The sequence below is a fragment of the Hemiscyllium ocellatum genome, chromosome 4 (genome assembly GCF_020745735.1).
Source record: "Hemiscyllium ocellatum isolate sHemOce1 chromosome 4, sHemOce1.pat.X.cur, whole genome shotgun sequence".
In the NCBI taxonomy this organism is placed as follows: domain Eukaryota; kingdom Metazoa; phylum Chordata; class Chondrichthyes; order Orectolobiformes; family Hemiscylliidae; genus Hemiscyllium; species Hemiscyllium ocellatum.
In genome coordinates this window covers 98,206,525-98,234,270 of record NC_083404.1, presented here as the reverse complement: position 1 = coordinate 98,234,270, position 27,746 = coordinate 98,206,525, and positions in this window count along the sequence as shown.

Genomic DNA, 27,746 nt, shown 5'->3' with positions numbered 1-27,746 from the left:
TTATTTGTTTATTGTTCATCATGATTTTGGGAGGGAAGTCAGCTTCTCACCTCCTTTTTGTCTTCAGCAGTTTCTGGAAGCAGCAATTCTGTCTTTATTAAGATTTACGCAGGAAGCTACCAAGAATCTTAAGACTTTTATTGTAAAGTCCACCAGATTGATCCAGGCATTTTACACTGAAACTTGGTATTGTCAGTAGTTTGCTCATAGGTACTTGTTGTTGTGACATTAGATCCATTACGGTGAATTTAAACTCTCACCTGTTCAGCTGAAACCAAATGGAATGGGACATAAAACTATGCCATGTTCTTCGCAGACATGGGGAGAATATGCAAACTCCACACAGACAGTTGCCTGAGGTGGGAATTATGGGCAGCACAGTGGCACAGTGGTTAGCACTGCTGCCTCACAGCGCCAGAGACCCAGGTTCAATTCCCGCCTCAGGCGACTGACTGTGTGGAGTTTGCACGTTCTCCCCGTGTCTGCGTGGGTTTCCTTCGGGTGCTCTGGTTTCCTCCCACAGTCCAAAGATGTGCGGGTCAGATGAATTGGCTATGCTAAATTGTCCGTAGTGTTAAGTAAGGGGTAAATGTAGGGGAATGGGTGGGTTGCGCTTCGGCGGGTCGGTGTGGACTTGTTGGGCCGAAGGGCCTGTTTCTACATTGTAAGTAATCTAATCTAATCTAATAAATTTATCATGTCTCTGGCACTGTGAGACAGCAGTGCTAACCACCGTGCCGCCCACTGCAAACCACTGTGCCACCGTGCACCCATTTTGTCAGGGCAGATGCTGCAAGATGTGTCAGAGTGTCAGCACAGATACCACTATTACACATGGGGATATCACCCACCATGTACACAGCAAGTATTCATGTGACCCAGCTAACATTGTCTATCTCATACGCTCTAGGCAAGGATGCCCTTAGGCATGGTACATTGGCAAGACCGAGCAGAGGCTATGGCAACGGATGAATGGACACTGCACAACAATCAACAGACAGGTTTGTTCCCTCCCAGCCGGAGAACACTTCAGCGGTCTGGGACAATCGACTTTGGACCTTCAGGTGACCGTCCTCCAAGATGGACTTCGGGACAGGCCACAACGAAAAGTGGCCATGGAAATGGCCTCATGTCACACTACAGGTGATACCAGTGCACGCGTGTACACACACACACACACACACTCCCTGTGATGCAGACCTTCTCTCATACACAGGTTCTCTCATACACTCACACATACACGCCCAGACTCACACCCACACATGCACCCTTTCACAGACTTAGACTCACACTCACACACATACACGCACCTCTCATAGGCACTCATACACCCCCGCCCCCCGCCCCCTCTCACACACACACACACACACATACACACACACACACACACACACACACGTAAGTCTGTGGGGCAAATTTGTAATTGCAGAATTACATCTTATTTTGCTCAAAACCACATGACTTCATGTAAGATTCTGGAAAACCTTTTTTTAGAAATAGTATCAGTCTGAACATTGGGGGCACAGACAGTCTCACACAGGGTACCTTACACCTTCAATATATTATCTGGGCCGGCATGGCACCTATTTTTAGAGTTCACTTAAGAGTGTAACTTTAGAAAATGTTCTGGGATTTACATATGGAAGAACTGAAACCAACATAGTCATTCTAAAAGGTGAGAGACTTAACAAAAAAATCCAGGCATTTTTCAATATGTAATTTCAGTTGCAACACACTGTACATTTTTTCTACAAATTCTATGTCTTGCGATCACTGCTGCCTCACAGCACCAGGGACCTGGGTTTGATTCCCGCCTCAGGCGACTGTCTGTGTGGTCTGCACATTCTCCCTGTGTCTGCATGGGTTCCCTTCAGTTTCCTCCAACAATCCAAAGATGTGCAGGTCAGATGAATTTTACATGCTAAATTGCCCATACTGTGTTAGCTGCATTTTTCAGAGGTAAATATAGGGTAGGGGAATTGGTCTGGGTGGGTTATTCTTCGGAGGGTCAGTGTGGACTTGTTAGGCCAAATGGCCTGTTTCCATACTGTAGGGAATCTAATCTAATCTTATACTGCACAACCACCTGATGAAGGAGCAGCGCTCCGACTGCTCGTGCTTCCATATAAACCTGTTGAACTATAAGCTGGTGTTGTGCGATTTTTAGCTTTGAACAAGAATACCTGCCATTCATTTCCATCCAGCAGCCATTCCAACAAAGATGGTTACGAGGATGGTTGAGTCATCTGCCTGAAACAAGGCATATGTCATTCGGACACAAACACGTTTATAACTGCCTATTGTCTAGAGCCCATGGACTCCAGTGAAACCAGGCAAGTGTGAAGGTGGTATCTGTGACTTATGGCAGTTTTCACAGGTCAGGAAGCGCAGGAACTTATAAATTATTCTGTCTAGGCTTCCCATGCAACTAATATATTCTCAACCTATTTTAACACATTCTAGACAGTCTATTTGACAGTACCCAGGCTTCCCCATAGCCACAAGCTTGATGTATTTTAGTCTGTTATGGACCTGACTTAAAATGGACCAGGCTTGTCACTCCAACTCCTGAATGGGTGGACCATTGTTTCCTGACTGGGACTTAAAAAATTCCCATGCGTGATGTTGTACCCCAACATCTCTAGTATTCTGTAATCAAAGACATTATTTCATATAGATTTACTCACCTCTGGGACATCTTGATGTATGTTAACATGGTGGATTGTTGCCTAATGAAAGTCAAATAGCAACCTACAGGTGTCTGACATTGGTGTATAGTGCAAAAAAAATGACATTGCATGTTAGCAGCTCACTATTAGAATGAAACCCTTTTCTATATATTAAACTGATGGGCTTGTTATGTCAAGTTTTGAGTGAAATATATATTCCAATATTTGTTTCTTGCATCTACAGGATACCTTCATGTCTACATATCTGTAAACATCTTTCCTCTTTCTCTCAGATCATCTTCTTTTGAGAAATATATGCATGATATAGTCCACCTGGACACAGTATCCTTGACCTTGATGTGGTGTTGAAGAAATATTTAATCTGTGTAACAAAGACCCTTCATTCTCCCTGGAAAGATGTTTAAAGTACAGCAAACGTTTATTAACCAGCACCTATGGGATCAGAGTACTGGTTGATCAAATATTCCAGGTGATTAAGAGATCCACATAATCAATGTAAAAATACACTAAGTCATAGAAACATAATGCAGATGGTATATTCATCACTGTTATACTTTATTTACAGTATAAATCACTTAAATAATAATGCAAATTTGCCTTAAATAAAACTTACTTGCAGAGAACCTTCTCACTTGCACCCTTAGCTGACTACTCGAACATCACATTAGATCACAGTGTTTGAGGAGAAATTGACTCAACTATTGACATTTCATTTGACCATTTGATTGAAAGTATATTTACATTGAGGTGAATAAGTTAAAAAAAACTATAATACTTGGACAGAATATTACTGTAAACTATGCAGTCTTTGATGTAACTAATTTATTGAGAGTGCCTGTTCATAAAGTGCTGGTTAAAATGAAGTTTGCTGCACTGTTAACCTCTGCTGGTACAGGCAATGATGTTCCCCTGGGAGAAGCTCCTCATGTGGCAGTTGACATATTTCCCCAATAGCGTCTAGGATGATGATAGACATAGTATGGATTCCTGAGGAACTAGCAATCAGAAGAGCTCATTGGTGTGTGTTCATATGTGCCGAGGGAAGAGATTGATATGCAGGCTAATTAGCATCAATCTTGAGCCACAAAATGACCTCTAAATGTGGCATTTCTGGGCATCTTTCTTTGCATTCATTCATGTGACTGATGCTGTCAAGGCCAGTATTCAGTGATTTTCTGTAACTGTGTTTCAGAAACTGATGGTGAGCCACCTACTTGAACTACTGCAGTTATATGATATAGATGCAAACCAAAATACTGGTGGGATGTTCAAGTTTTCGGAGTTTCAGGTTTCTGGACCACAACAGTGAAGGGGAATGGCAATACGGAGCTGGATTTTGTGCTCCCATGATGATAGGTTTGAAGGTGGGAGGCTTGTAAAATCCAGCAGTGGGGGCTGCTGCATCAATTATAGACACACTCCTACCCCCACTGTAATAATAGGGTATTGAGATAGTTGGAAAAAGTGAGGACTGAAGATGCTGGAGATCAGAGCTGAAAATGTGTTGCTGGAAAGGCGCAGCAGGTCAGACAGCATCCAAGGAGCAGGAGAATCGACGTTTCGGGCATGAGCCCTTCTTCAGGAATCATTCCTGAAGAAAGACTCATTACCGAAACGTCGATTCTCCTGCTCCTTGGATGCTGCCTGACCTATTGAGATAGTTGGCTGGTCAGCTATGGACCAATTGGTGGTCTAAAGTGGGCCAACAACAAAAATAGTGCCTCCATGTTTGAGTGGAGGTGGGGCTTCCTCCTTATTGGGCCCTCTGGACAATTGGCCTATATATGGCTGCTGGTGTTCTCTTTGGCAGATTTCTCTCCCACTAGCCCTTTAAATGTGTCCTTTTGATGTTGCAGAACGGCATACAAACTCTTCCATTTTTGTATTCTTTTGGATGACTTTATAATCTTATCAGGTTCAATCATAGAAAGTAAAGTTAACTGCTGTTCTGGCACTCCATCTTCTAAACAGCTGAATTAATTGTGTCAAGATTCTACTAACAAGACACCATGGTTGCAGAGTCAAGGATATCCGATGGTCAGAGTTTTGAATAAATTACTGCTTGGAAGAAAAGTGAATAATTTCTCTTAACCAGAGGCGCTTTCCAATCTTTGTCATGAAGTGTTGTTGGATGTCAATGTAATTAACCTCAAGTGGTGAATTCTTGTGTTCCTGTTCAGAAGTGGGAAATGGTCAACCATTGTACATCTATTATTTAGTTGGTTTATTTGCTTTAAGAGTAAGTTTGTTTGTGGTGCAGTGGGTTTTTTCCCTAGCTCTGAGCTGGGAAGTCTGGGTTGAAATCCCACCTGCCCCAGTAGTGTGTTAAAACTTGTCTGAGCAGATTGATTACAAATTATTTATTTTAAGATTTCTCTTTTGATCTTGAGTGAAGATCTGCCTGCACCACTCTGTCATAAGGTTTCACACTTAACCAAGGAGTTTTCTCAGATAATATAGTAACACTCACCCTGCTGTCAAATTTGAAATTAGTTGAATGACCTTTAAGTTGTATGATTTGTGTCATGTAGATGAGACATCTATTGGCCCTAAGAAAGATTTATTCATGTCTTCTAAACATGACATATCATCACATAATGTGATCTAATGAATGTTAATCTTGATATTCTGGGTTTACTTCCAAAGATGTTTGCTGCAAGGTGCGAACTAGTTTGTGCAGATTGCATTATTTAATTTTGAGGTTGAATGTTTGATTTTGACTCTTGCGCATCCTTTGAAAATGCCCCACTTTCTTACTTGAGTTGAATTGATGTGATATTGTTGAACATCGTTTTATTAACTCCACACCTGGAGCAGTAACTTCTTAAATCAAAGGAATTTTTTTCATGTTATGTTCATGTGATTTAAGACAAAAGACCAACAAACCACCAGTGGAGATAATGTCAGTGTTTGCTGACTCAAGTGTTATGAGCTCAGGGAAAGAGAGAGAGAGAGCATGGTCTGAGGGGTTTCATGCAGGCAGAAGAGGTACAAGAACTGACAGGCGGTCAAAGCAGTCTATTTCCTGTCAGGGCTAGGAGAAATCCTGAGAAACTTAGAAGTCAATGGTAAGAAGGGAAAAAGCTGTGAAGGAGCCAGAGAGGAAGAAATCCTGTTTTGGGAACTTATGTTAAATAATAATTGAGCTTAGTTAGCAGCTAATTTTAAAGATCTTGGGGAAAGATAGCAACTGAGGAAAATAGCATCAAATGAATGCACACCAAATTACAAAAAGAAACTTAGCTACTACCATGCAACTGAACAAGAAACCTTAACAAGGAGACAGGTGACTCTTACTGAGACTTGAGGATCCATATGGGTGGCATGGTGGCTCAGTGGTTAGGATTGCTACCTCACAGCACCAGGGTCCCAGGTTTGATTCCAGCCTCGGGTGACTGTCTGTGTAGAGTTTGTACATTCTCCCTGTGTCTGCGTGGGTTTCCTCTGGGTGTTCCAGTTTCATCCCACAGTCCAACGATGTGCAGGTCAGATGAATTGGCCATGTTAAATTGCCCACAGTGTTAGATGCATCAGTCAGAGGGAAATGTGGGTTACTCTTCGGAGAGTCAGTGTGGACTTGATGAGCCGAAGGACCTGTTTCCACACTGTAAGTAATCTAATCATTACTGGGGTAAAAAGGATGAATCATTCACAATAGTTCTTCTCTGCTATATAGTTCAGGTTTTGCCTTTGTATAATAAAATTTTATTTACTTTGTTAAATGTACATTGGCAGTCACTTGTGAATATGTGCAGTGACTGTCCTGCATGGTAAACAAAAAGAAAAAGAAAACTTCTGATTTTTTTTCAAGTTGCCTTCCCAATCTAGGGTCTGATTTGTCCAGTATCATCATCAGTTGGGATCATAACAAAAGTACATTCATAATTTTCTGACTAGAGTTCTTTATTTTCCCCCTCTTTTTACCTTAGAGTCATAGAGATGTACAGCATGGGAACAGACCCTTCGGTCCAACCCGTCCATGCCGATGAGGTATCCCAACCCAATCTAGTCCCACCTGCCAGCGCCCGGCCCATATCCCTCCAAACCCTTCCTATTCATAGACGCATCCAAATGCCTCTTAAATGTTGCAATTTTACCATCCTCCACCACATCCTCTGGCAGCTCATTCCACACACGTACCACCCTCTGCATGAAAATGTTGTCCCTTAGGTCTCTTTTACATCTTTCCCCCCTCACCCTAAACCTACGCCCTCTTTTCTGGACTCTCCGACCCCAACGAAAAGACTTTGCCTATTTACCCAATCCATGCCCCTCATAATTTTGTAAACCACAGCCTCCGACACTCCAGGGAAAACAGCCCCAGCCTGTCCAGCCTCTCCCTGTAGCTCAGATCCTCCAACCCTGGCAACATCCTTGTAAATCTTTTCTGAACCCTTTCAGGTTTCACAACATCTTTCCAATAGGAAGGAGACCAGAATTGCATGCAATATTCCAACAGTGGCAAACTCAATACTCTGACCAATAAAAGAAAGCATACCAAACGCCTTCTTCACTATCCTGTCTACCTGCCACCCCACTTTCAAGGAACTATGAACCTGCACTCCAAGGTCTCTTTGTTCCACAACACTCCTTAGGACCTTATCATTAAGTGTATAAATCCTGTTAAGATTTGCTTTCCCAGGATGCAGCACCTCGCATTTCTCTGAATTAAACTTCATCTGCCACTTCTCAGCCCATTGGCCCATCTGATCCAGATCCTGTTGTAATCTGAAGTAACCCTCTTCACTGTCCACTATACTTCCAATTTTGGTGTCATCTGCGAACTTACTAACTGTACATCTTGTGCTCGCATCCAAATCATTTATGTAAATGACAAAAAGTAGAGGACCCAGCACTAATCATTGTGGCACTCCACTGGTCACAGGCCTCCAGTCTGAAAAACAACCCTCCACCACCATTCTCTTTCTTCTACTTTTGAGCCAGTTCTGTATCCAAATGGCTACTTCTCCCTGTATTCCATAAGATCTAACCTTGCTAATCAGTCTCCCACGGGGAACCTTATCGAACGCCTTACTGAAGTCCATATAGATCACATCTACTGCTCTGTCCTCATCAATCCTCATTGTTACTTCTTCTAAAAGCTCAATCATGTTTGTGAGACATGATTTCCCACGCACAAAGCCATGTTGATTATCCCAAACCAGTCCTTGCCTTTCCAAATACATGTACATCCTGTCCCTCAGGTTTCCCTCCAACAACTTGCCCACCACCGAGGTCAGGCTCACTGGTCTATGGTTCCCTGGCTTGTCTTTACCGCCCTTCTTAAACAGTGGCACCACGTTTGCCAACCTCCAGTCTTCCGGTACCTCACCTGTGACTATCGATGATACAAATATCTCAGCAAGAGGCCCAGCAATCACTTCTCTAACTTCCCACAGAGTTCTCAGGTACACCTGATCAGGTCCTGGGGATTTATCCACCTTTAACCATTTCAAGACATCCAGCACTTCCTCCTCTGTAATCTGGACATTTTGCAAGATGTCACCATCTATTTCCCTACAGTCTATATCTTCCATATCCTTCTCCACAGTAGATACTGATGCAAAATATTCATTTAGTATCTCCCCCATTTTCTGTGGCTCCTCACAAAGGCAGCCTTGCTGATCTTTGAGGGGTCCTATTCTCTCCCTAGTTACCCTTTTGTCCTTAATATTGTAGAGTTGAATTTTTAGTTTTAAAGCTAACATTGACTAGATGAAATCCACACTACTGATGTCATTTTATAAGAGATAATAGATCCTACTGTTGATCACCAACTGAGAACTGGTAAACTGGGAACTCGAGACATTAACTCAGGTTTCTCTCCACAAATGCTGCCAGACCTGCTGAATTTCTCCAGCAATTGCTGCCACTGTTTGTTTATCATTTTTCTTCAGGTAACTCTACTATCAATAGAAATGCTTACTGCCACGCTTAGAAGTGAGAGCTAATTCTCTTTTTTGCTAAATATGTTTATGAAAGAAAAAAAATTATGTATAATAATTGACAGGAGGAGCAAATTTATTTTGAAGATTCAAATGAACCATTAAAATTATCCACAGGTTTGATGGTGCTTTCTTAAGAAAACCATGAATCCTAGGGCTACATTATAAACTCCAGGTCGATGCACTTTTTGAACTTACTGATCTCTTGCTCTTTTTTAATCCAGTTGTCTAAAATAGTTGACAATTTGATCATGTGTGGAAATGTTACCTCTAAAAATAGATAGAAAATCTGCTTTGAATATAAGTCCAAGATGGTAATAGTTTTCTTAGCAGTCATCACAGTGTAATGGTATATTGCCAACAACTGGTTTTCATTTGTTTAAAATCTATAAAACCTTTATGTTTAATTCTGTGAAACGACCTACACTCAATCTAGTCTGTGCTGGAGTAGTACAGGAGCCAGGATGAAAAGATCTTGACATTTTATTAACAATACCAACTTTATGATTTTGTGGTGTTCAGCTCACCATTAACCCTCAAAGCACCAGTCATAAGGAGAAGACTTTTTCTGTATGCTTTATATTAAGCACTTTTTTCAAAGAAAAAGTCAACTCTTTGATATCATTCCATATATGGAAATCCTTTCCTTCACTATTTGTTTCCTACTCTATGAATTAAAAATAATAAAATGGTTGGACTGTATTGACTTTTTAAAAGACTGGTCCTTTAATGTGGTCTGTGCTTTGTTTTGGGGGAACGACTTTGCAAAGTAAAATATCAATTGTGTGGAATTAGTAAAACACAAAGTTCCTTCTGCTTTGGTAAATTTGACCGGAAGGATGAGGAGAGAAAGTCTTACATCAAAGGAGCTGGGTATTAAAGCAGCTTTTATACCACAGTCCTGAGAAGAGGCTGGATGTTTTCCAAGACAGCGGAAGAGAAAGTTGGAAACATGGTTGCCACAGTCAATTATGAGGTCTGACAGATGTCTTGGACTAAAATTTGCCGTCAAACCCTTTAGTTCATGGAAAGCTCAGAGATCTAAAAGTTACTAGAGAATATGCATCCAAAAAAAACACTGCTTCTATTTGCAAGTTGTTTGTACTCAAATGTTCAATGTAAATAACCAGCAGTCTTTTGTATTTCTCCCTAAAAATGCTGTAAAGTAGTTGTAAAGATCAATTTCAATAGCAGTGTTTTTAATCCTTTTTTCTTGACTGGAAGTTCCTGTTATAATGGTTAATGCAACCCATGCTCACTTACTAAAAAAGGATACCATCTCCAATCCCTGATGTGCAATGCAATTACATCATGATTGACAGGCTGTGATTGAGTACCACAGAAATACAAAGTGATTGTGATAAATTCAGTCCAGGAGGCTCTTCAGTTTAATATCTCCAGAAGTAAAATGTTGCTCATTATTTTTTCAGCATCTATTTATTTATTCAACAGTTGCTACCAATTTCAGTTAAAACAGGTCAGACTGTGGGAACCTCTGAAGCATTGAAGTCATTACAAAAACCAGTTTGATATGTCATGTATTAAACTAAATTCAGTTCAAATGCAAAACCCTCCAACTGCTATCAAATGCAAGAACATACTCGCTTTCAGCCATACAAATTAATTAATATTCAAATACTGAAAGAGCAAGTAGGGAATTACTACAGAATTTTGAGACATTTCAATGCCTGAGAATTACAATGCTGTAAATTGAATACCTAATTTAGTGTCTTTTTTTTTAAATCAAATGTGGTCAGCTGTAATATATTTGCCTCTTGAAACAGAATGTTTGTGTTTAAATCTGACTGCAGGAAGTGAGTGAATTGTCTAGGTTGACTCTTCAGTGCAGTACTGAGGGAGTGCTACTTTGTTAGGGTGCTGTCCTGTAGATATGACAATGGGCCACTGGACTGGATTTTCTGAGAAGTGGTCATCTTTGTTGTCACTGTTTGTCACTCTTCATGAGCAAAGAGAACTCTGACATGAGATTTCAATCAGGGCTTCTTCACATCCATTCTGATAGTTATTTCACAGTGTATAACTGTCAGGGAAAGTAAAACCACAATCCCTTTACAATGCAGTCAGCTGCCATATTCTGCCATTTGAAGGTCCAGTTCATAGAGAGCCTGCTGGTAAGTAGCCACTTGTGGTTCGGACAGGCACATTTATGGCCTTCCCTCTACATCTCCTGATTTGTTTTGGTGAGCTAAGCCGAGGCAAACCAATAAACCTAGGCACTAGAATGGAGAAAATTAACTCATTGTGTTCCCAACTTATTTTTCATCATTTGGAATTTGTGTCAATTGTACAGATCAGGACGTGAATTCTTGGTTAGATGCTCCACATTTTTTTGTCAAGTCTAGTCAGCCATGAGTTTTTTCCTGACCATCTTCTGCTCTTCACCTCAGTGATGCAACCAGCCCCTTTGGGACCCTTCTCATGCTATTGTGAGCAGTAGAGGCAGAAGTGCTCACCATAGCTGGGACCTGCAGTATTTACACCACTGGCATCATATTTGAAGCTCAGCCGTGCATCGGTTAAAATGCTGCAATTCAGGACCTACCTCTCAAACATTGGTGCTCATCCTCATAACCAAATACATGACCCAGAAATGAAAGCTCGCTCCGTAGACAGGGACCTGGATGTGCTGATGGATGAGATGGTGGAAAAGTAGCTAGACAATAGACAATAGATGAAAGGTGCAGGCGTAGGCCATTCAGCCCTTCGAGCCTGCACCGCCATTCAATATGATCATGGCTGATCATTCCTAGTCAAGTACAGGTGTCACCAACATCTCTCTGCAACCTCACAGGGCCACCACTGGCTTGAATTCTGCCACTCTATATGTCCCTCACCAACACTCACAGATGACAATTCTCACTATTGCACACATTTTGTCCATGCAATGACATTTTTAGACTAATTCATGAGACACAGATGTCACTGGCTGGTTAGTGTTTATGGCCATCCCATGTTGCTCTTGAGAGGGTGGTAGTGAGCCACTTTCTTCTGCAGTTCGTGTAATATAGTCCACAATGTCCTTAACAACAGTGAAGGAATGGTGAGATATTTCCAAATCAGGATGGTGAGCGGCTTGGAGGGATCATGCATGTTTTAGTGTTCCCATGTAGTTGTTGTTCTTGTCCTTCCTTCTAGATGGAAGTGGTCATGTGTTTGGAAGGTGCTGTCTAAGGATCTATGGTGAATTTCTGCAGTTTGTACATAGAAGACACAGCTGCAACTGAGCTTCGGTGTTGGGGGGAATGGATGCTAGTGGATGTGGTGCCAATCAAGTGTGCTGCTTTGTCCGAGATGGTGTCAGGTTTCTTGTGTTATTGGAGCTGCACTGATTTCTGTTCTGTAGATAATGGATAGGCTTTGGGGAGTCAGATGTGAGTTACTTACCACAGTATTCCTAGTCTCTAGTCTGCTCTCGTCGTCACTGTGTTTATGTGGTGCATCCATTTGAATTTCCAGTTTATGGTAAACCCTAGTGATAGTATTAATAGTGATGGTAACACCATTGACTGTCAAGAGGCAATGGCAAGATTGTCTCTTACTGAGATGGTCATTGCCTGGCATTTTTGTGACACGGATGTTACTTGCTACTTGTCAGCTCAAGCCTGGATATTGTCCAGATCGTTTTGCTTTTGAATGTGGACTGCTTTGGTGTCTCAGAAGTCATGAATTCCTGATGAAGGGCTTATGCCCGGATTGTCAATTCTCCTGCTCCTAGGATGTCGCCTGACTTAATGTGCTTTTCCAGCACCACACTCACCGTGTCGTGAATTATGCTGAACATTGTGCAATCATCAGAGAACATCTCTACTTAAGACCTTATGATGGAAGGCTTCCACCACATCCTCCAAACTATGAACCATTCTTGGCCTCTCAGCTCCTACTCAGTTATTGGAAACACCTTATCACACCTGCTAATGAATCACGACTAACTGCTCTTTCATCCACTTCCATCACACTCAATCTATTCCTCCTTTTCTCATTGGAGGATCAGATTACCCCACAACTGGACTAAGATTAGTGGAAGGGCAAACATCAAGCTCCTAATCCATTATGCTCCTTATAAGAGCAGAAGAAATAGGAACAGGAGTAGGCCATTTGACCCCTTGAACCTGCTCTGCCATTCAGTAGGAGCATGGCTGATCCAACCTTCCTCAAGTTCACTTTCCTGCCTTATCCCCATAATCCTTGATTCCCTATTGATCAAGAATCCATCTCAGCTTTAAATATACCCAAGGATTCTTCCCCCCAACTCTCTGTGGCAAGGAGACTCAGAACCTTCTGAGAAATGAAATTCCACCTCATTTCAGTCTAAAATTGGCTCCCCTTAATTCTGAGCCTATATCCTCTGGTCCTAGACTTTCTCATGATGAGAAACTCTCAGCACTTATCCTGTCAAAATCCTTCAGAATCCTATATGTTTTGAGGCGATCACCTCTCATTCTTCTAAATTATGAAGAGAAGATTTCACAGTTGGCTGGAGTAGATGATGGTTGCTCATTTGGGGATAGAGAGACCTCAATGATCAACCAAGTCTGAGTTCCCCTTCTCTCCCATTCCCACTAATGCTAACCCATTCCTAAATATAGAACATAGAACATTACAGCGCAGTGAAGACCCTTCAGCCCTTGATGTTGCATCGACCTGTGAAACCAATCTGAAGCCCATCTAACCTACGCTATTCCATTTTTGTCCATATGTCTATCCAATGACCATTTAAGTGTCCTTAAAGTTGGTGAGTCTACTACTGTTATAGACAGTGTGTTCCACACTCCTACTACTCTCTGACTAAAGAAACTATCTCTGACATCTGTCCTATATCAACTACTCCTCAATTTAAAGCAATGTTTCTTGTGCTAGCCATCACCATCCGAGGAAAAAGGTTCTCACTGTCCACCCTATCTAACCCTCTGATTACCTTATATGTCTCAATTAAGTTACCTCTCAACCTTCTTCTCTCCAATGAAAACAGCCCCAATTCCCTCAACCCTTCCTCATAAGACCTTCCCTTCATTCCAGGCAATATCCTAGTAAATCTCCTCTGAACCCTTTCCAAAAGTTCCACATAATTCCTATAATACAGTGACCAGTACTGTATGCAGTACTCCAGGGGTGGCCGCACCAGATTTTTGTACAGCTGCAACATGACCTCATGGTTCCGAAATTCAACCCCTCTACTAATAAGAGCTAACACACCATCTGTCTTCTTAACAGCCCTATCAACCTGGGTGGCAATGTTCAGGGATCTATTTATATGGACAGTGAGATCCCTCTGCTCATCTACACTACCAAGGTTACACTACTCTGTAACCTGCAACATCCTTTGGCACTCTCCACAGCTGTACTGACCTTAGTGTCATCTGCATATTTACTAACCCCTCCTTCTACACCCTCATCCAGGTCGTTTATAAAAATGACAAAGCACACTGGCCCCAAAACAGATCCTTGCGGTCCGCCACTAGTAACTGAGTTCCAAGATGAACCTCTGTTTCCTTTCAGCTAGCTAAGTTCTGATCCAAACCGCCAAATTGTCCTCAATCCCATGCCTCCATATTTTATGCAATAGCCTACCATGGGGAATCTTACCAAACACTTTACTGAACTCCATATACACCACATCAACCTCTTTACCTTCATCCACCTGTTTGGTCACTTTCTCAAAGAACTCAATAAGGCTTGAGAGGCACATCCTACCCTTCACAAAACCATGTTGCCTATCCCTGATCAACATATTGATATGACACGGGGTAAACCCTCCTGCTTAATTTAAAATCAGCAACACTGAAAAGATTTATCCCATGCAGTAATCTGTAAAAAATTGAGTGGCCAAGAACTATTTAAAGTAAAAATTAACTTTATTTTTTGAAGTATAACAGAGAATAATTAACTAACAACTATTTGCAAATCCTTACTCAGACCCCTCCTGGCTCTTCTTATCTCTTTCTTTAGGTCTTTCCTGGCTACCCAGAAACTCTCAAACATCCTAACCGAGCCTTCACATCTCATCCTAACATAATTTGGAGATGCCATTGTTGGACTGGGGTGTACAAAGTTAAAAATCACACAACACCAGGTTATAGTCCAACAGGTTTAATTGTACATCCTAACATAAGCCTTCTTCTTCCTCTTGACAAGAGATTCAACTTCCTTAGTAAACCATGGCTCCTGCGCTTGACAACTTCCTCCCTGCCTGACAGGTACATACTTATCAAGCATATGCAGTAGCTGTTCCTTGAATAAGCTCCACATTTCAATTGTGCCTATCCCCTGCAGTTTCCTTCCCAATTGTATGCATCGTCCATCTTGTATAATCACATCATAATTGCCTTTCCTCCAGCTGTAGCTCTTGCCCTGTGGTATATACCTACCCCTTTCCATCAGTAAAGTAAGCATAACTGAATTGTGATTACTATCAGCAAAGTGCTCACCTACCTCGAAATCTAACACCTGACTGGGTTTATTACCCAGTACTAAATCTAATGTAGACTTTATCAAATATAAATGGAAAGTGCAGGAGAAAATCAATCTGTTTTGCAGCAGCTGTGGAGATAGAAAAACAGAATAAATATTTCAAGTTCAAAATTACTTAGTTGAAACACTCATTCTTAGCTTGCACAAGCCTTTATCCCAATTACACAACTAATTTCTCTTTTCTTATCCAGGCGCCAGTGGCACCCAATGAAACTCCATTAGGAAGAGGCCAGGAATGGTCATCTTCTGATCCACCTCCACCTCTGTGGATTCACAGCAAAACTTTCTTCTGTGTCCTCCAGCAGCTTATTTTCACATTGGTGGGTACTCTATCTAAAGTTAACTCAGAATGCAATCTGCTCAAAGGAAATGCTTCCTTCCACATCACAAACCAAAACCTTGCAACCTTACAGTTTTGTGTGTGAATGTGGCAGCTGCTAAGCATTATCTCCCAATGCTATCTATGGAATGGAAAATGGGGACTTCAGGTTCCACAAAGAAGTGTCTCTGTCTAATTGCTGTTGCTTTGCTGACATGATGAGGAGGGAATGTGATGTTCCAGCTTGCTTGAGGACATGATTTGAAAGGTGCATTCTTAGATAAGAAATAACCAACCAATTTGGTTCAAGTTGTAGCCAGATGGGAGGCATTACTGTGTGAGTGAAAGCATGATGATGGCAATTGCCCCTGGCAGGGCCTTCAAATTCAGGAGTTTTACTCTATCCTTGCAGAAAAGTAACACAAACTCTCTCCACCCAATTTTCGAGCTGTGTAATCCATTTTGTCCAGTTATTGCACAGCTGACTTTCAATCTGAAATAACAAAGTTGCAAACTTGTTTTAGCATGAGTAAGTTGCAAGGTCTGCTCGAGACACAAGGCATTCCTCCATCTTTCATATTGTATTGCTGCCCTTGTAATTCCTGTGACTTACAGCCTTGCCTCTGTTTTGATTAAATGTATTGCTATTTCTGTTAATATGTCCACTTTATGACCGTCACCATAGATGCCAGAGTGACATTGGAGAAACCCTCTGTCCAGATCTCCCAGTCCCCCTTCCCTATTTAGAATTGGTCCAATTACTGTAATGATTCCCTCATATCCCACTGCAATGAACTCCATCCCTAGATTTGAACTGTTTGCTTTTGTCAGAACCCCATGGACTATGGCTTGATGATTTCCCTGGTCATACTCCCAGGACTGACCAGCAATTAACCTCCCACAACCCGTCACTGACTTTACAGGACAGTTTGATGTGAGCACAGCACACCTCACCCCGTAGACTGATGGCTCTGTACTCTGATTAACCTGCCTGTATTCCCCAGATTGTTGGCATGTTACTTGCTAGATTGAGCATGGTTCAATTCCCCCACTGTAAGGACATGGATCCTTGGACCTTGGTAGGCCCACATGCCTGACTGACTTTGGCCAACCCCCTGTAGTGTAATCAGATGAGCATCATGCCTGACTGTGATACTATCCATAGGCTGTTGCCTACCTTGACTCTACTGAGGACCTGTTTCCATTTGACTTTTCACACATAGCCATTTGCTCGAAGCCCACATGCTGTGTATTTGCCTTTGTAAGCTGATGGCACATGCTGAGAGTTTGACATTGACATGGCGCAATGCCGTACAGTGACATGTCCATCAGCTTGACTGTTCGGCGCTCACCACCATCACAAGTTGCCTGTCTTTCCCTCAGCGTTAAAGGGAATTCCAGCCTATTGGCAATCTATAACTGAGCACTGAGGAGCCTGAATGCCAAGAAAACAATGCAAACCAGAGGCTTCCAGCCTGAAAGTCTCAGCTAAAATCAACGAGTGTGCTCTTAGAAAGCAATAAGCAGTATACATAATCTGATGGCTTCAAAGTATGTGCTAAGTGAGCAAGCACTACGTACGCAAACTAAGGAACCATGAGGTGCATCCTGATTTGAACAATGAAATGTATTTGAGTTTCTGTGTGCAAAGTGATCAGCAGAAGCAGTTGAATCATGGCAGGAGCTATATTTTTTATGGGCAGCTCAGTGGTTAGCACTGCTGCCTCCTAGCACCAGGGACCCGGGTTCCATCTGTGTCTGTGTGGAGTTTGCAAATTCTCCCTGTTCTTTGCATTGGTTTCCTCCTGGTACTTTGGTTTCCTTCCACAGTCCAAAGATGTGCAGGTTAGAGTGGATTGGCCATGGGGACATGGTGGGGTGGGGGGATGGTAGTGGCTCTGGGTGGGATCTTCTTCAGATAGTCGGTGTGGACTCAATGGCCAAGTGGTCTGCTTCCTCACTGTGTGTTTGTATGTTTGTGTGTGTGTGAGTGTGTGTGTTTGTATGTGTATGAGTGATGCTATGATGAGGCTGTGTGTGTATTTGTGTGTGTGTGTGTGTGTGTGTGTGTGTGTGTGTGTGTGTGTGAGACACGTTGTGGTGAGGCTGTGTGTGAGACATCCTAGTGTGTTTGTGTGTGTGTGTGTGAAGTTGTGGTGAGGGTGTGTGTGTTTGAAGTTGTGGTGTGAGACATTGTGGTGAGGGTGTGTGTGTCTGCATGTGTGAGAGAGAGACAGAGAGAGACACTGTGGTGAGGCTGTGTCTTGGATGATGCTGATTAGTTTGAAGGTTCAAGAAGAACAGTGGCTCTGGAACATGCAGCTACCTTGTTTGGAAGAAACAGTTGGATGACAGCTGAGGCGAGTCAGTGACGAGTTGGAACCGCTAGATAACTGCTCCAACTTTCTGTTGGGAATTTGCAGCATCAATTGAAAAAAGAAAGAAGATTAGAATTAGAAAAGGCATATAACTGAGGCGAGTTGAGGTATTAATGAGATACAAGTACATGGAAATAAGGTAGTCAATATTAAATAGTGAGATTCTAAAGTTGCCACTTGAAGATTGAAGGGAAAGTCACAAGACATTTTCTCCACTTCAAGATTCTGATATTTTTTTCAATCTCACAATACATTTACAAATTTCTCACCACCATTCATGCCACTTAAGATCTGGGGAAAATCTGCCAGTTGATTCAGCTGAAATAGATGCTGGTGGCAGACTAATATTTTTCTGCTTTGCACCTAACCACACATTCTTGGGATACAGGGCAGAAGGTAAATGGTTGGAGACCCAACAAACTGCATGAAAATTTTCCAGATATTTATTTCTTGGCCTCTGAACTGGAGAGTACATTAAATTCTGGTGAACATTGATACACTTGACTGAGAATTATGAGCACATACTTGCCTCTACATTGAACAACAAAGAACAATGAACAAAGGACACTACAGCACAGGAACAGGCCCTTCAGCCTTCCAAGCCTGCATCAATTCAGATCCTCTATATAAACCTGCCATCTATTTTCTAAAGATCCTTTTGCTCCCTGCCCATTCATGTATCATGTAGGGCGGCACGGTGGCACAGTGGTTAGCATTGCTGCCTCACAGTGCCTGAGACCCGGGTTCAGTTCCCGACTCAGGCGACTGACTGTGTGGAGTTTGCACGTTCTCTCCGTGTCTGCGTGGGTTTCCTCCGGGTGCTCCGGTTTCCTCCCACAGTCCAAAGATGTGCGGTTCAGGTGAGTTGGCCATGCTAAATTGCCCGTAGTGTTAGGTAAGGGGTAAATGTAGGGGTATGGGTGGATTGCGCTTCGGCGGGTCGGTGTGGACTTGTTGGGCCGAAGGGCCTGTTTCCACACTGTAAGTCTAATCTAATCTAATACATCTTAAATGATGCTATCGTTCCCGCCTCTACCATCTCTGCTGGCAACACGTTCCAGGCCCCCACCACCCTCTGCAAAAAGAGCATCCACGCATATCTCCCTAAATCCCTCCCCTCTCACTTTGAACTTGTGAACCCTAGTAATTGAGTTCCGCACTCTGGGAAAAAAGCTTCTTGCTATTCAGCCTGTCTATACCTTTCGTGATCTTGTAGACTTCAATCAAGCCACCCCTCAGCCTCCGTCTTTCAAATGAAAATAATCCTCCTATTCAACCTCTCTTCATAGCTAGTGCTGTCTGTACCAAGCAAATCCTGGTGAACCTCCTCTGCACCCTGACCAAAACTTCCACATCCTTTTTGTAATGTGGTGACCAGAACTGTATGCAGTACTCCAAACGTGGCCGAACCAAAGTCCTATACAACTGTACCATGACCTGCCAACTCTTGCACTGAATACCCTGTCTGATGAAGGAAAGCATGCCGTATGCCTTCTTGACCACTTTACTGACCTGTATTGCCACCGTCCGGGAATGATGGACCTGAACACCCAGATCTCTCTGTACATCAATTTTCCACAGGACTTTCCATTTACTGCATAGTTCACTCTTGAATAAGATCTTCCAAAATGCATCACCTTGAACTTGCCCAGATTGAACTCCATCTGCCATTTCTCTGCCCAACTCTCCAGTCTATCCATATTCTGCTGTATTCTCTGACAGTCTCCTTCACTATCTGCTATTCCATCAATCTTAGTGTCATCTGCAAACTTGTTAATGAGGCAACCTACATCTTCCTCCAAATCATTTATGTATATCACAAACAACAGTGGTCCCAGCACGGATCCCTGTGGGACATCACTGGTCATAAGTTTCCATTTTGAGAAACTCCCTTTCACTACTACTCTCAGTCTCCTGCTGCCCAGCCGGTTCTCAATCCATTCAGCTGGAACACCCTGGACCCCATGTGACTTCACCTTCTCCCTCAGCCTCTCTTGTGGAACCTTATCAAATGCTTTACTGAAGCCCAGGTATATGACATCTACAGCCCTCCCCACATCAATCAACTTTGTCACTTCCTCAAATAATTCTATTAGGCTTATAAGACATGACCTTCCCTGCACAAAACCATGCTGCCTATCACTGATAAGCCCATTTTCTTCCAAATGGAAATAGATCCCTTCCCTCAGTATCTTCTCCAGCAGCTTCCCTTCCATTGATGTCAGGCTCACCGGTCTATAATTATCTGAAGTATCGCTGCTACCCTTCATAAACAAGGGGACAATATTAGCAATTCTCCAGTACTCCGGGACCTCACTTGTGTTCAAGGATGCTGCAAAGATATCGGTTAAAGCTTCAGCTATTTCCTCTCTTGCTTCCCTCAGTAAGCTGGGATAGATTTCATCCAGACCTGGGGACTTGCCTACCTTAATGCCTTTTAGAATACCCAAAACTTCCTCCTTCCTTATGCTGACTTGACCTAGAGTACTCAAAGATTTATCCCTAACCTCAGTCCCTCTTCTCAGTGAATGCCAATGCAAAGTACCCATTAAGAATCTCACCCATTTTCTCTGACTCCACGCATAACTTTCCTCCTTTGTCCGTCAGTGGACCAGCCCTTTCTCTAGTTAGCCTCTTGCTCCTTATATATGAAGAAAAGGCTTTGGGATTTTCCTTCACCCTGGAATTGGATACAAAATGCAGTCCAGCAAGAAAACAATCTAGAGGAGACATCTTGGAACTTCAAGGTGAACAATAATTATGTTAGCACTGCCTTGACTCTATGGCAATCCTTATTGCAGTGGGTACTATTTTAACTGCTTATTACATATATTTCATGAATTAATAATTTTACTTATGAATTCAAACAAATTTCCAGTAGTGAGCAAGCCACAATAGGGTAGCTTAATTCAGTAGTAGCTGATCTTGTATTCACTTTACATTCATGATGATTTCTTTACTAACCCCATGAGCATACCTACAAAATGTAATGCCCTTAAAAGGACTTTCTGTCATCCCTCCCTTGTATCTGCTTTAATATGCTCAGTTGGTACAAAGGCTTTCACTATGTAAATCCTGCTTTGAAATAATAAAGCACTTGTTTATTGGTGGCACTACAGAGATAATATCATGAAACAGCAGGACCCCACTGGTGGCTATCAGCAGCATTTGTGATGAGTTGCTTCTATTTATGTGCATTTCAATCAAGCTCTTTTTCTCCTGTATTCAAATTCAACAAGACTTTCTTTTTCTAAATGATATTTTATCAGTTTGTTAAGTACTTCCTCGCTTTAGTTTACAGATTCTAAATCCCTAAAGCTTTCTGCTGACTGACAAAATTTAAATGAGATTATGAACAACAAGTCATCAACACCCTATCACCCTGCTCCATAATTCCAGTGGTTTCCAGCTTTAAATTATATTCCATCCACACCTTTGGACATCTGTGATTCTATTACAGTCCTTAGAATCAAATAAATACATCACCAGCTGGTGCATTTAAACCCTCTAGCTCAATTTTTTCCTTCAGTTGACATGGTAACAATTGTGAAGCCATCTCTTGGTAATACTCTTAATTGATAGTATAAATTATTTCTGAGATATTTGATTACAAAATGATGTACTGAAGCTATTTAGTGATCCCAGATCAGCTTTTTTTTCAGATATGAAATTGCAACTGAGCTTCCACTGTGTTGCAGGTAGTGCTTCAAACATGAATTGTAATAACTAGACATAGTGCTTTTTGAAAGGTTGTGTTTTAGCGTGAAAAGCATTGGGGTACTTATATTTATGTGAAGTGGGCATAGTGTGTGATTATAATGGTTTGATGCTTTTCTCTGCATGTGATGCTAAGATTTGTGCATTTATGTCTACACAGTACTGTACTCCATTAGAGAGCAATCTTCATTGTTATGCTGAACTGGTAGTTTTATATATATATATATATATATATATATATATATATGACTCATAACTAAGGCACATGGAACTCTCATTTTGGAGTAGACAAGCTGGAAGGAAACCTGCCAAATTAGATGGTGCAAAGCATGCTTCCAAAATCTCAAATATTAAATCAAATCAAAATCACATAAAGACCTAACGCAGGAGATTCTCAGCAGCTGAGTAGCCAAGCATGCTAACTTTAATGTTGAAACATTGGTTATGATCAATTGCAGTGCTACACTAAACCCCATACCAATACTATGTAATTATAGTTGAGTGCTTGGAATTCTGCCAGCATAAAATTATAAATGATTCTAAATATGCATATTCTCAATGCTTTTTTGATATGTACTCAGCACTGAGATAGCATACAACTCTTTGTGATTAGTGTGACTTTATATCACAAAATGAAAATTGCAACTGAGATCAGATTGGGGACCCTGTGAATCTGGGCATGCCAGGAATATAAATAGTAAAATTGGGATCTTTTATGAATGATAATATATATGATACTTAACAGTGAAGTGTTAAAGTCATCCTATTGTTTCAACTGGGCATTGTTAAACTGTTTATTTTCTGGCAGAACTCCAATCGCTCAACTATAATTATGTGGCATTTGTATGAGCTTTCAGAGAACCATCGCAACTAATTAGGATAGGATACATTGCTTGCCAGTTGCATCGCTTGAGGTCACTGGCTTCACAGCCTATTAGAATCATAGAATCCCAACAGTGTGGAAACAGGTCTTTTGGCCCAACAAGTCCACACCCACCCTCTGAAGAGTAACCCACCAGACCCATTTCCCTACCCTATTTCTCTACATTTGCCCTGACTAATGCACTTAACCTACATGTCACTGAACAGTCAGTCGCCTCAGGCTGGAATTGAACCCAGGTACCTGGCGCTGCGAGGTAGCAGTGCTAACCACTGAGCCACCAGGGGCTATTTGTCATTAAGAAGGCAACTTGCACACCTTTTGGGTAGGATATTGGCCTTGTGGTGAAAGTTACCTGGCAGGGTAAATTTGTGCAATAGTAATCTGACAAAGGTATTCTGTTGGAAGGAAGATATTGCTGGATTCAAATCCAGTTTGTTTGATGCTGTTAACAGAATGGAATCAACGGCATGTGATGTGGCCAAAAATACCAAAATAATAAGCAATCTCAACCTGAAGTCCACTTTCCACTTAGACAATGGTCCTGTGGAGGTAATTTCAAAGAAAAGGGAAATTGATAGGTGAAAACAGTAGTGGTTTAATGCAATTAAGAGCTGCCCCTAAGATAGTACATGATTCAGCATAATGTGAAGTCAACAGCACAGTCTGAAGTTGAACAGGATTACTGGATTATGTTCATTTGTACAAATATACAGTTATATGCTTCAATTAATAATAATAACGTATCAATAACAATAACAATAATGGCATTATATGTCCAAAGCAAAACTGGAGTCAATGGGAACGCATGGGGAGGGGGAATTGTCTGCTGATTGGAGACATAGCTAGCACAACGGAAGATTATTGTGGTTCTAAAGTTTGTTCATCTCAGTCTCTCATCTCTACAGGAATTCCTCAGGGTAATATCATGGACCCAACCATCTTCATCAATGACCTTGCCAACATCATAAGGTCAGATTGGGAATGTTAATCAATAATTACATGATGTTCTGCATTGGTTGAGGTCCTCAGACATGACAGCAGTCCAAGTCCACATGTAGCATGACCTTGTCAGCTTCCAAGCTAGGGTTGATAATGACAAATAGCATTCACATCACATAAGTGCTAGGCAATGACCATAAGAGAGAGCCTAATTATCACATCTTGATATTCAAATGCATTACGATCACTGAATCTCACACCATGAATAGCCCAGGAGTTACCATTGACTAGAAACTGAACTGGATCAAACATATCAATGCTATGGAGGTAAGAGCAAATCCGGGGCTAAGAATCCTGCAGTGAGTAACTTACTTTTTGATTCCTCATTATCTGTCCAGCATTCACAAGGCACAAGTCAGGAATGTGATGGAATACTCCCCACTTGTTTGTAACACATCCATCACCTTCAACGTGCAGTCTCTCCACCACTGTTGCACAATGGGAGCAAATCTCCTCTGACATCATTTTCCAAACCCATGATCTCCACCATCTCGAAAGATATGGGCAACAGATACATGGGAATATTGTCACCTGCAAGTTCCCCTCTAAGCCACTTGCCATCCTGACTTGGAAACAGATCACTGTTCCTTCACTGATTTTGATCAAAATGCTGGAACCTCCTTCCTAACAGCACTGTAGGTATAACCAAGGACCGGCCATGTTCAAGAAGTAGTTCGCCACCAATTAGGAATGGCAAGAAATACTGGCTTAGCCAATGATGCCCACATCCCATGAACAAAAAAGAAAATATTTGGTTGGTGCCACTGTCTGATAAGTGCAGTATTGTTGAACATTAACCTGCAAATAGATTGTTGGGCTTGAGCTCTTTTTGGGGCTGTCGTAAGTCCATTTTCGGGCAATATTGGATCAGTAGATAGAGTAAAATGTGTATTTAATGTTTTTGCCTCAAATCTTCCACAAAACACAGCAGCTTTGTCCCCTCCTCATAAAACTGTGTTCTGTCTAAAATCCAGCAGAAACAAAAAACATTTAACATTTGGCCAGTGAATCATAGAGTGGTGTAAAATCAAACAAGACCATTCAACTCAGTGTGCCTAAACTGGTTCTTTTGTATAGTTATTAAATGAAGTCAGTTATTCTTTTCCCATATCCCTGCCCATTTTAATCATTTATCTAAATCTTTTTCTATATGTTTCTACTAAGTCTGCTGTGTTTACTCTTTCAGGAAATGCATCCCTGATCACAACAATTGGAGGTGTTAACAGAAATGATTTCTCATCCCTGGTGTCTTCTGGTTACTGACCATACTGTAATAAGAAATAATTTCTTTGTATTTACTCTACCAAAGCCATTCATAAACATCTCTCCTAACCCTTCTCAAACTTCTCTATGGAAGGAGAATAACTCCAGTTTTTCTAGTCTCACCACGTTGTCACATAACCCCATTTCTGGTGACATTTTAATAAATCTCTTCTGCACTTTTCTGAAGATATTGACATCCTTCTTAAAATGTGAGGGCCAGAACTGAAAATAGTACACCAGCTGAAGCCAACTCAGTTATTCTGTTAGCGCCTCTGAATATCGTGCCATATTGACAGCATCCTTTTCCCCTAGTGAAAACAGATGCAAGGTATTCATTTAGTATTCAGCCATGCCTTCTGCCTCTACAAGATCATCTGTATTTGGTTACTAATCCCTTGTACACTTCCTTTAACTAACCTTTCATTATTTATATAATTATAGACATTTTTTTACACTCTTATGTTAATAGCTAAACTAATCTCATTTTATCTATGACTTCTGTCATTTCCTTTTTGAGATCTCCTGTCTACTTTCTATATTTACCTTGATGCTTTACTATCCTGTGAACCTTGGAATAAATGTAAAGTGGATAAACCTCCATGATATTGACCACTCCCAGTTGCTGCTCTTGGCAAGCATTTTATTCTATGAAATAAGACCATAAGACCATAAGACCATAAGACATAGGAGTGGAAATAAGGCCATTCAGCCCATCGAGTCCAGTTTGCCATTCAATCATGGCTGATGGGCATTTCAACTCCACTTACCCGCATTCTCCTTGTAGCCCTTAATTCCTTGAGACATCAAGAATTTATCAATCTTTACCTTGAAAGCATTTAGCGTCCCAGCTCCACTGCACTCTACAGCAATGAATTCCACAGACCCACCACTCTCTGGCTGAAGAAATGTCTCCGTATTTCTGTTCTGAATTTACCCCCTCTAATTCTAAGGCTGCGTCCACGGGTCCTAGTCTCCTCGCCTAACGGAAACAATTTCCTAGCGTCCACCCTTTCCAAGCCATGTATTATCTTGTAAGTTTCTATTACATTTCCCTTTAATCTTCTAAACTCCAATGAATACAATCCCAGGATCCTGAGCCGTTCCTCATATATTAGACCTACCATTCCAGGGATCATCCGTGTGAATCTCCGCTGGACACGCTCCAGTGCCAGCATGTCCTTCCTGAGGTGTGGGGACCAAACTGGACACAATACTCCAAATGGGGCCTAAGCAGAGCTTTATGAAGTCTCAGTAGCACAACGGTGCTTTTATATTCCAACCCTCTTGCGATAAATGACAACATTGAATTCACTTTCTTAATCACGGACTCAACCTGCATGTTTACCTTTAGAGAATCCTCGACAAGCACTCCCAGATCCCTTTGTACTTTGGCTTTATGAATTTTCTCACCATTTAGAAAGTAGTCCATGCTTGTATTCTTTTTCTTTCCAAAGTGCAAGACCTCGCATTTGCTCACATTGAATTCCATCAGACATTTCCTGGACCACTCTCCCAAACTGTCTAAATCCTTCTGCAGTTGAAAATGTGTTGCTGGTTAAAGCACAGCAGGTCAGGCAGCATCCAAGGAACAGGAAATTCGATGTTTCGGGCATAAGCCCTTCATCAGGAATGAGGAGAGGGTGCCAGGCAGGTTAAGATAAAAGGTAGGGAAGAGGGACTTGGGGGAGGGGCGATGGAGATGTGATAGGTGGAAGGAGGTCAAGGTGAGGGTGATAGGCCGGAGTGGGGTGGGGGCGGAGAGGTTAGGAAGAAGATTGCAGGTTAGGAGGGCGGTGCTGAGTTGAGGGAACCGACTGAGACAAGGTGGGGGGAGGGGAAATGAGGAAACTGGAGAAATCTGAGTTCATCCCTTGTGGTTGGAGGGTTCCCAGGCGGAAGATGAGGCGTTCTTCCTCCAACCGTCGTGTTGTTATGTTTTGGTGGAGGAGTCCAAGGACCTGCATGTCCTCGGTGGAGTGGGAGGGAGAGTTAAAGTGTTGAGCCACGGGGTGGTTGGGTTGGTTGGTCCGGGCGTCCCTGAGGTGTTCTCTGAAGTGTTCCGCAAGTAAGCGGCCCATCTCCCCAATGTAGAGGAGGCCACATCGGGTGCAGCAGATGCAATAGATGATGTGTGTGGAGGTACAGGTGAACTTGTGGCGGAAATGGAAGGATCCCTTGGGGCCTTGGAGGGAAGTGAGGGAGGAGGTGTGGGTGCAAGTTTTACATTTCCTGCGGTTGCAGGGGAAGGTGCCGGGAGTGGAGGTTGGGTTGGTGGGGGGTGTGGACCTGACGAGGGAGTCACGAAGGGAGTGGTCTTTGCGGAACGCTGATAGGGGAGGGGAGGGAAATATATCCCTGGTGGTGGGGTCCGTTTGGAGATGGCGGAAATGACAGCGGATGATACGCTGTATACGGAGGTTGGTGGGGTGGTAGGTGAGAACCAGTGGGGTTCTGTCTTGGTGGCGGTTGGAGGGGTGGGGATCAAGGGCGGAGGAGCGGGAAGTGGAGGAGATGCGGTGGAGGGCATCGTCGATCACGTTTGGGGGGAATCTGCGGTCCTTGAAGAAGGAGGCCATCTGGGCTGTGCGGTGTTGGAACTGGTCCTCCTGGGAGCAGATGCGGCGGAGACGAAGGAATTGGGAATATGTGATGGAGTTTTTACAGGGGGCAGGGTGGGAGGAGGTGTAGTCCAGATAGCTGTGGGAGTCAGTCGGTTTATAGTGGATGTCTGTGTTGAGTCGGTCGCCTGAGATAGAAATGGAAAGGTCTAGGAAGGGGAGGGAGGAGTCTGAGACAGTCCAGGTGAATTTCAGGTCGGGATGGAAGGTGTTAGTAAAGTTGATGAACTGTTCAACCTCCTCGTGGGAGCACGAGGCAGCGCCGATACAGTCATCGATGTAGCGGAGGAAAAGGTTGGGGGTGGTGCCAGTGTAGTTGCGGAAGATGGACTGTTCCACATATCCTACGAAGAGACAGGCATAGCTGGGGCCCATGCGGGTGCCCATGGCAACTCCTTTAGTTTGGAGGAAGTAGGAGGATTGAAAAGAGAAGTTATTAAGGGTG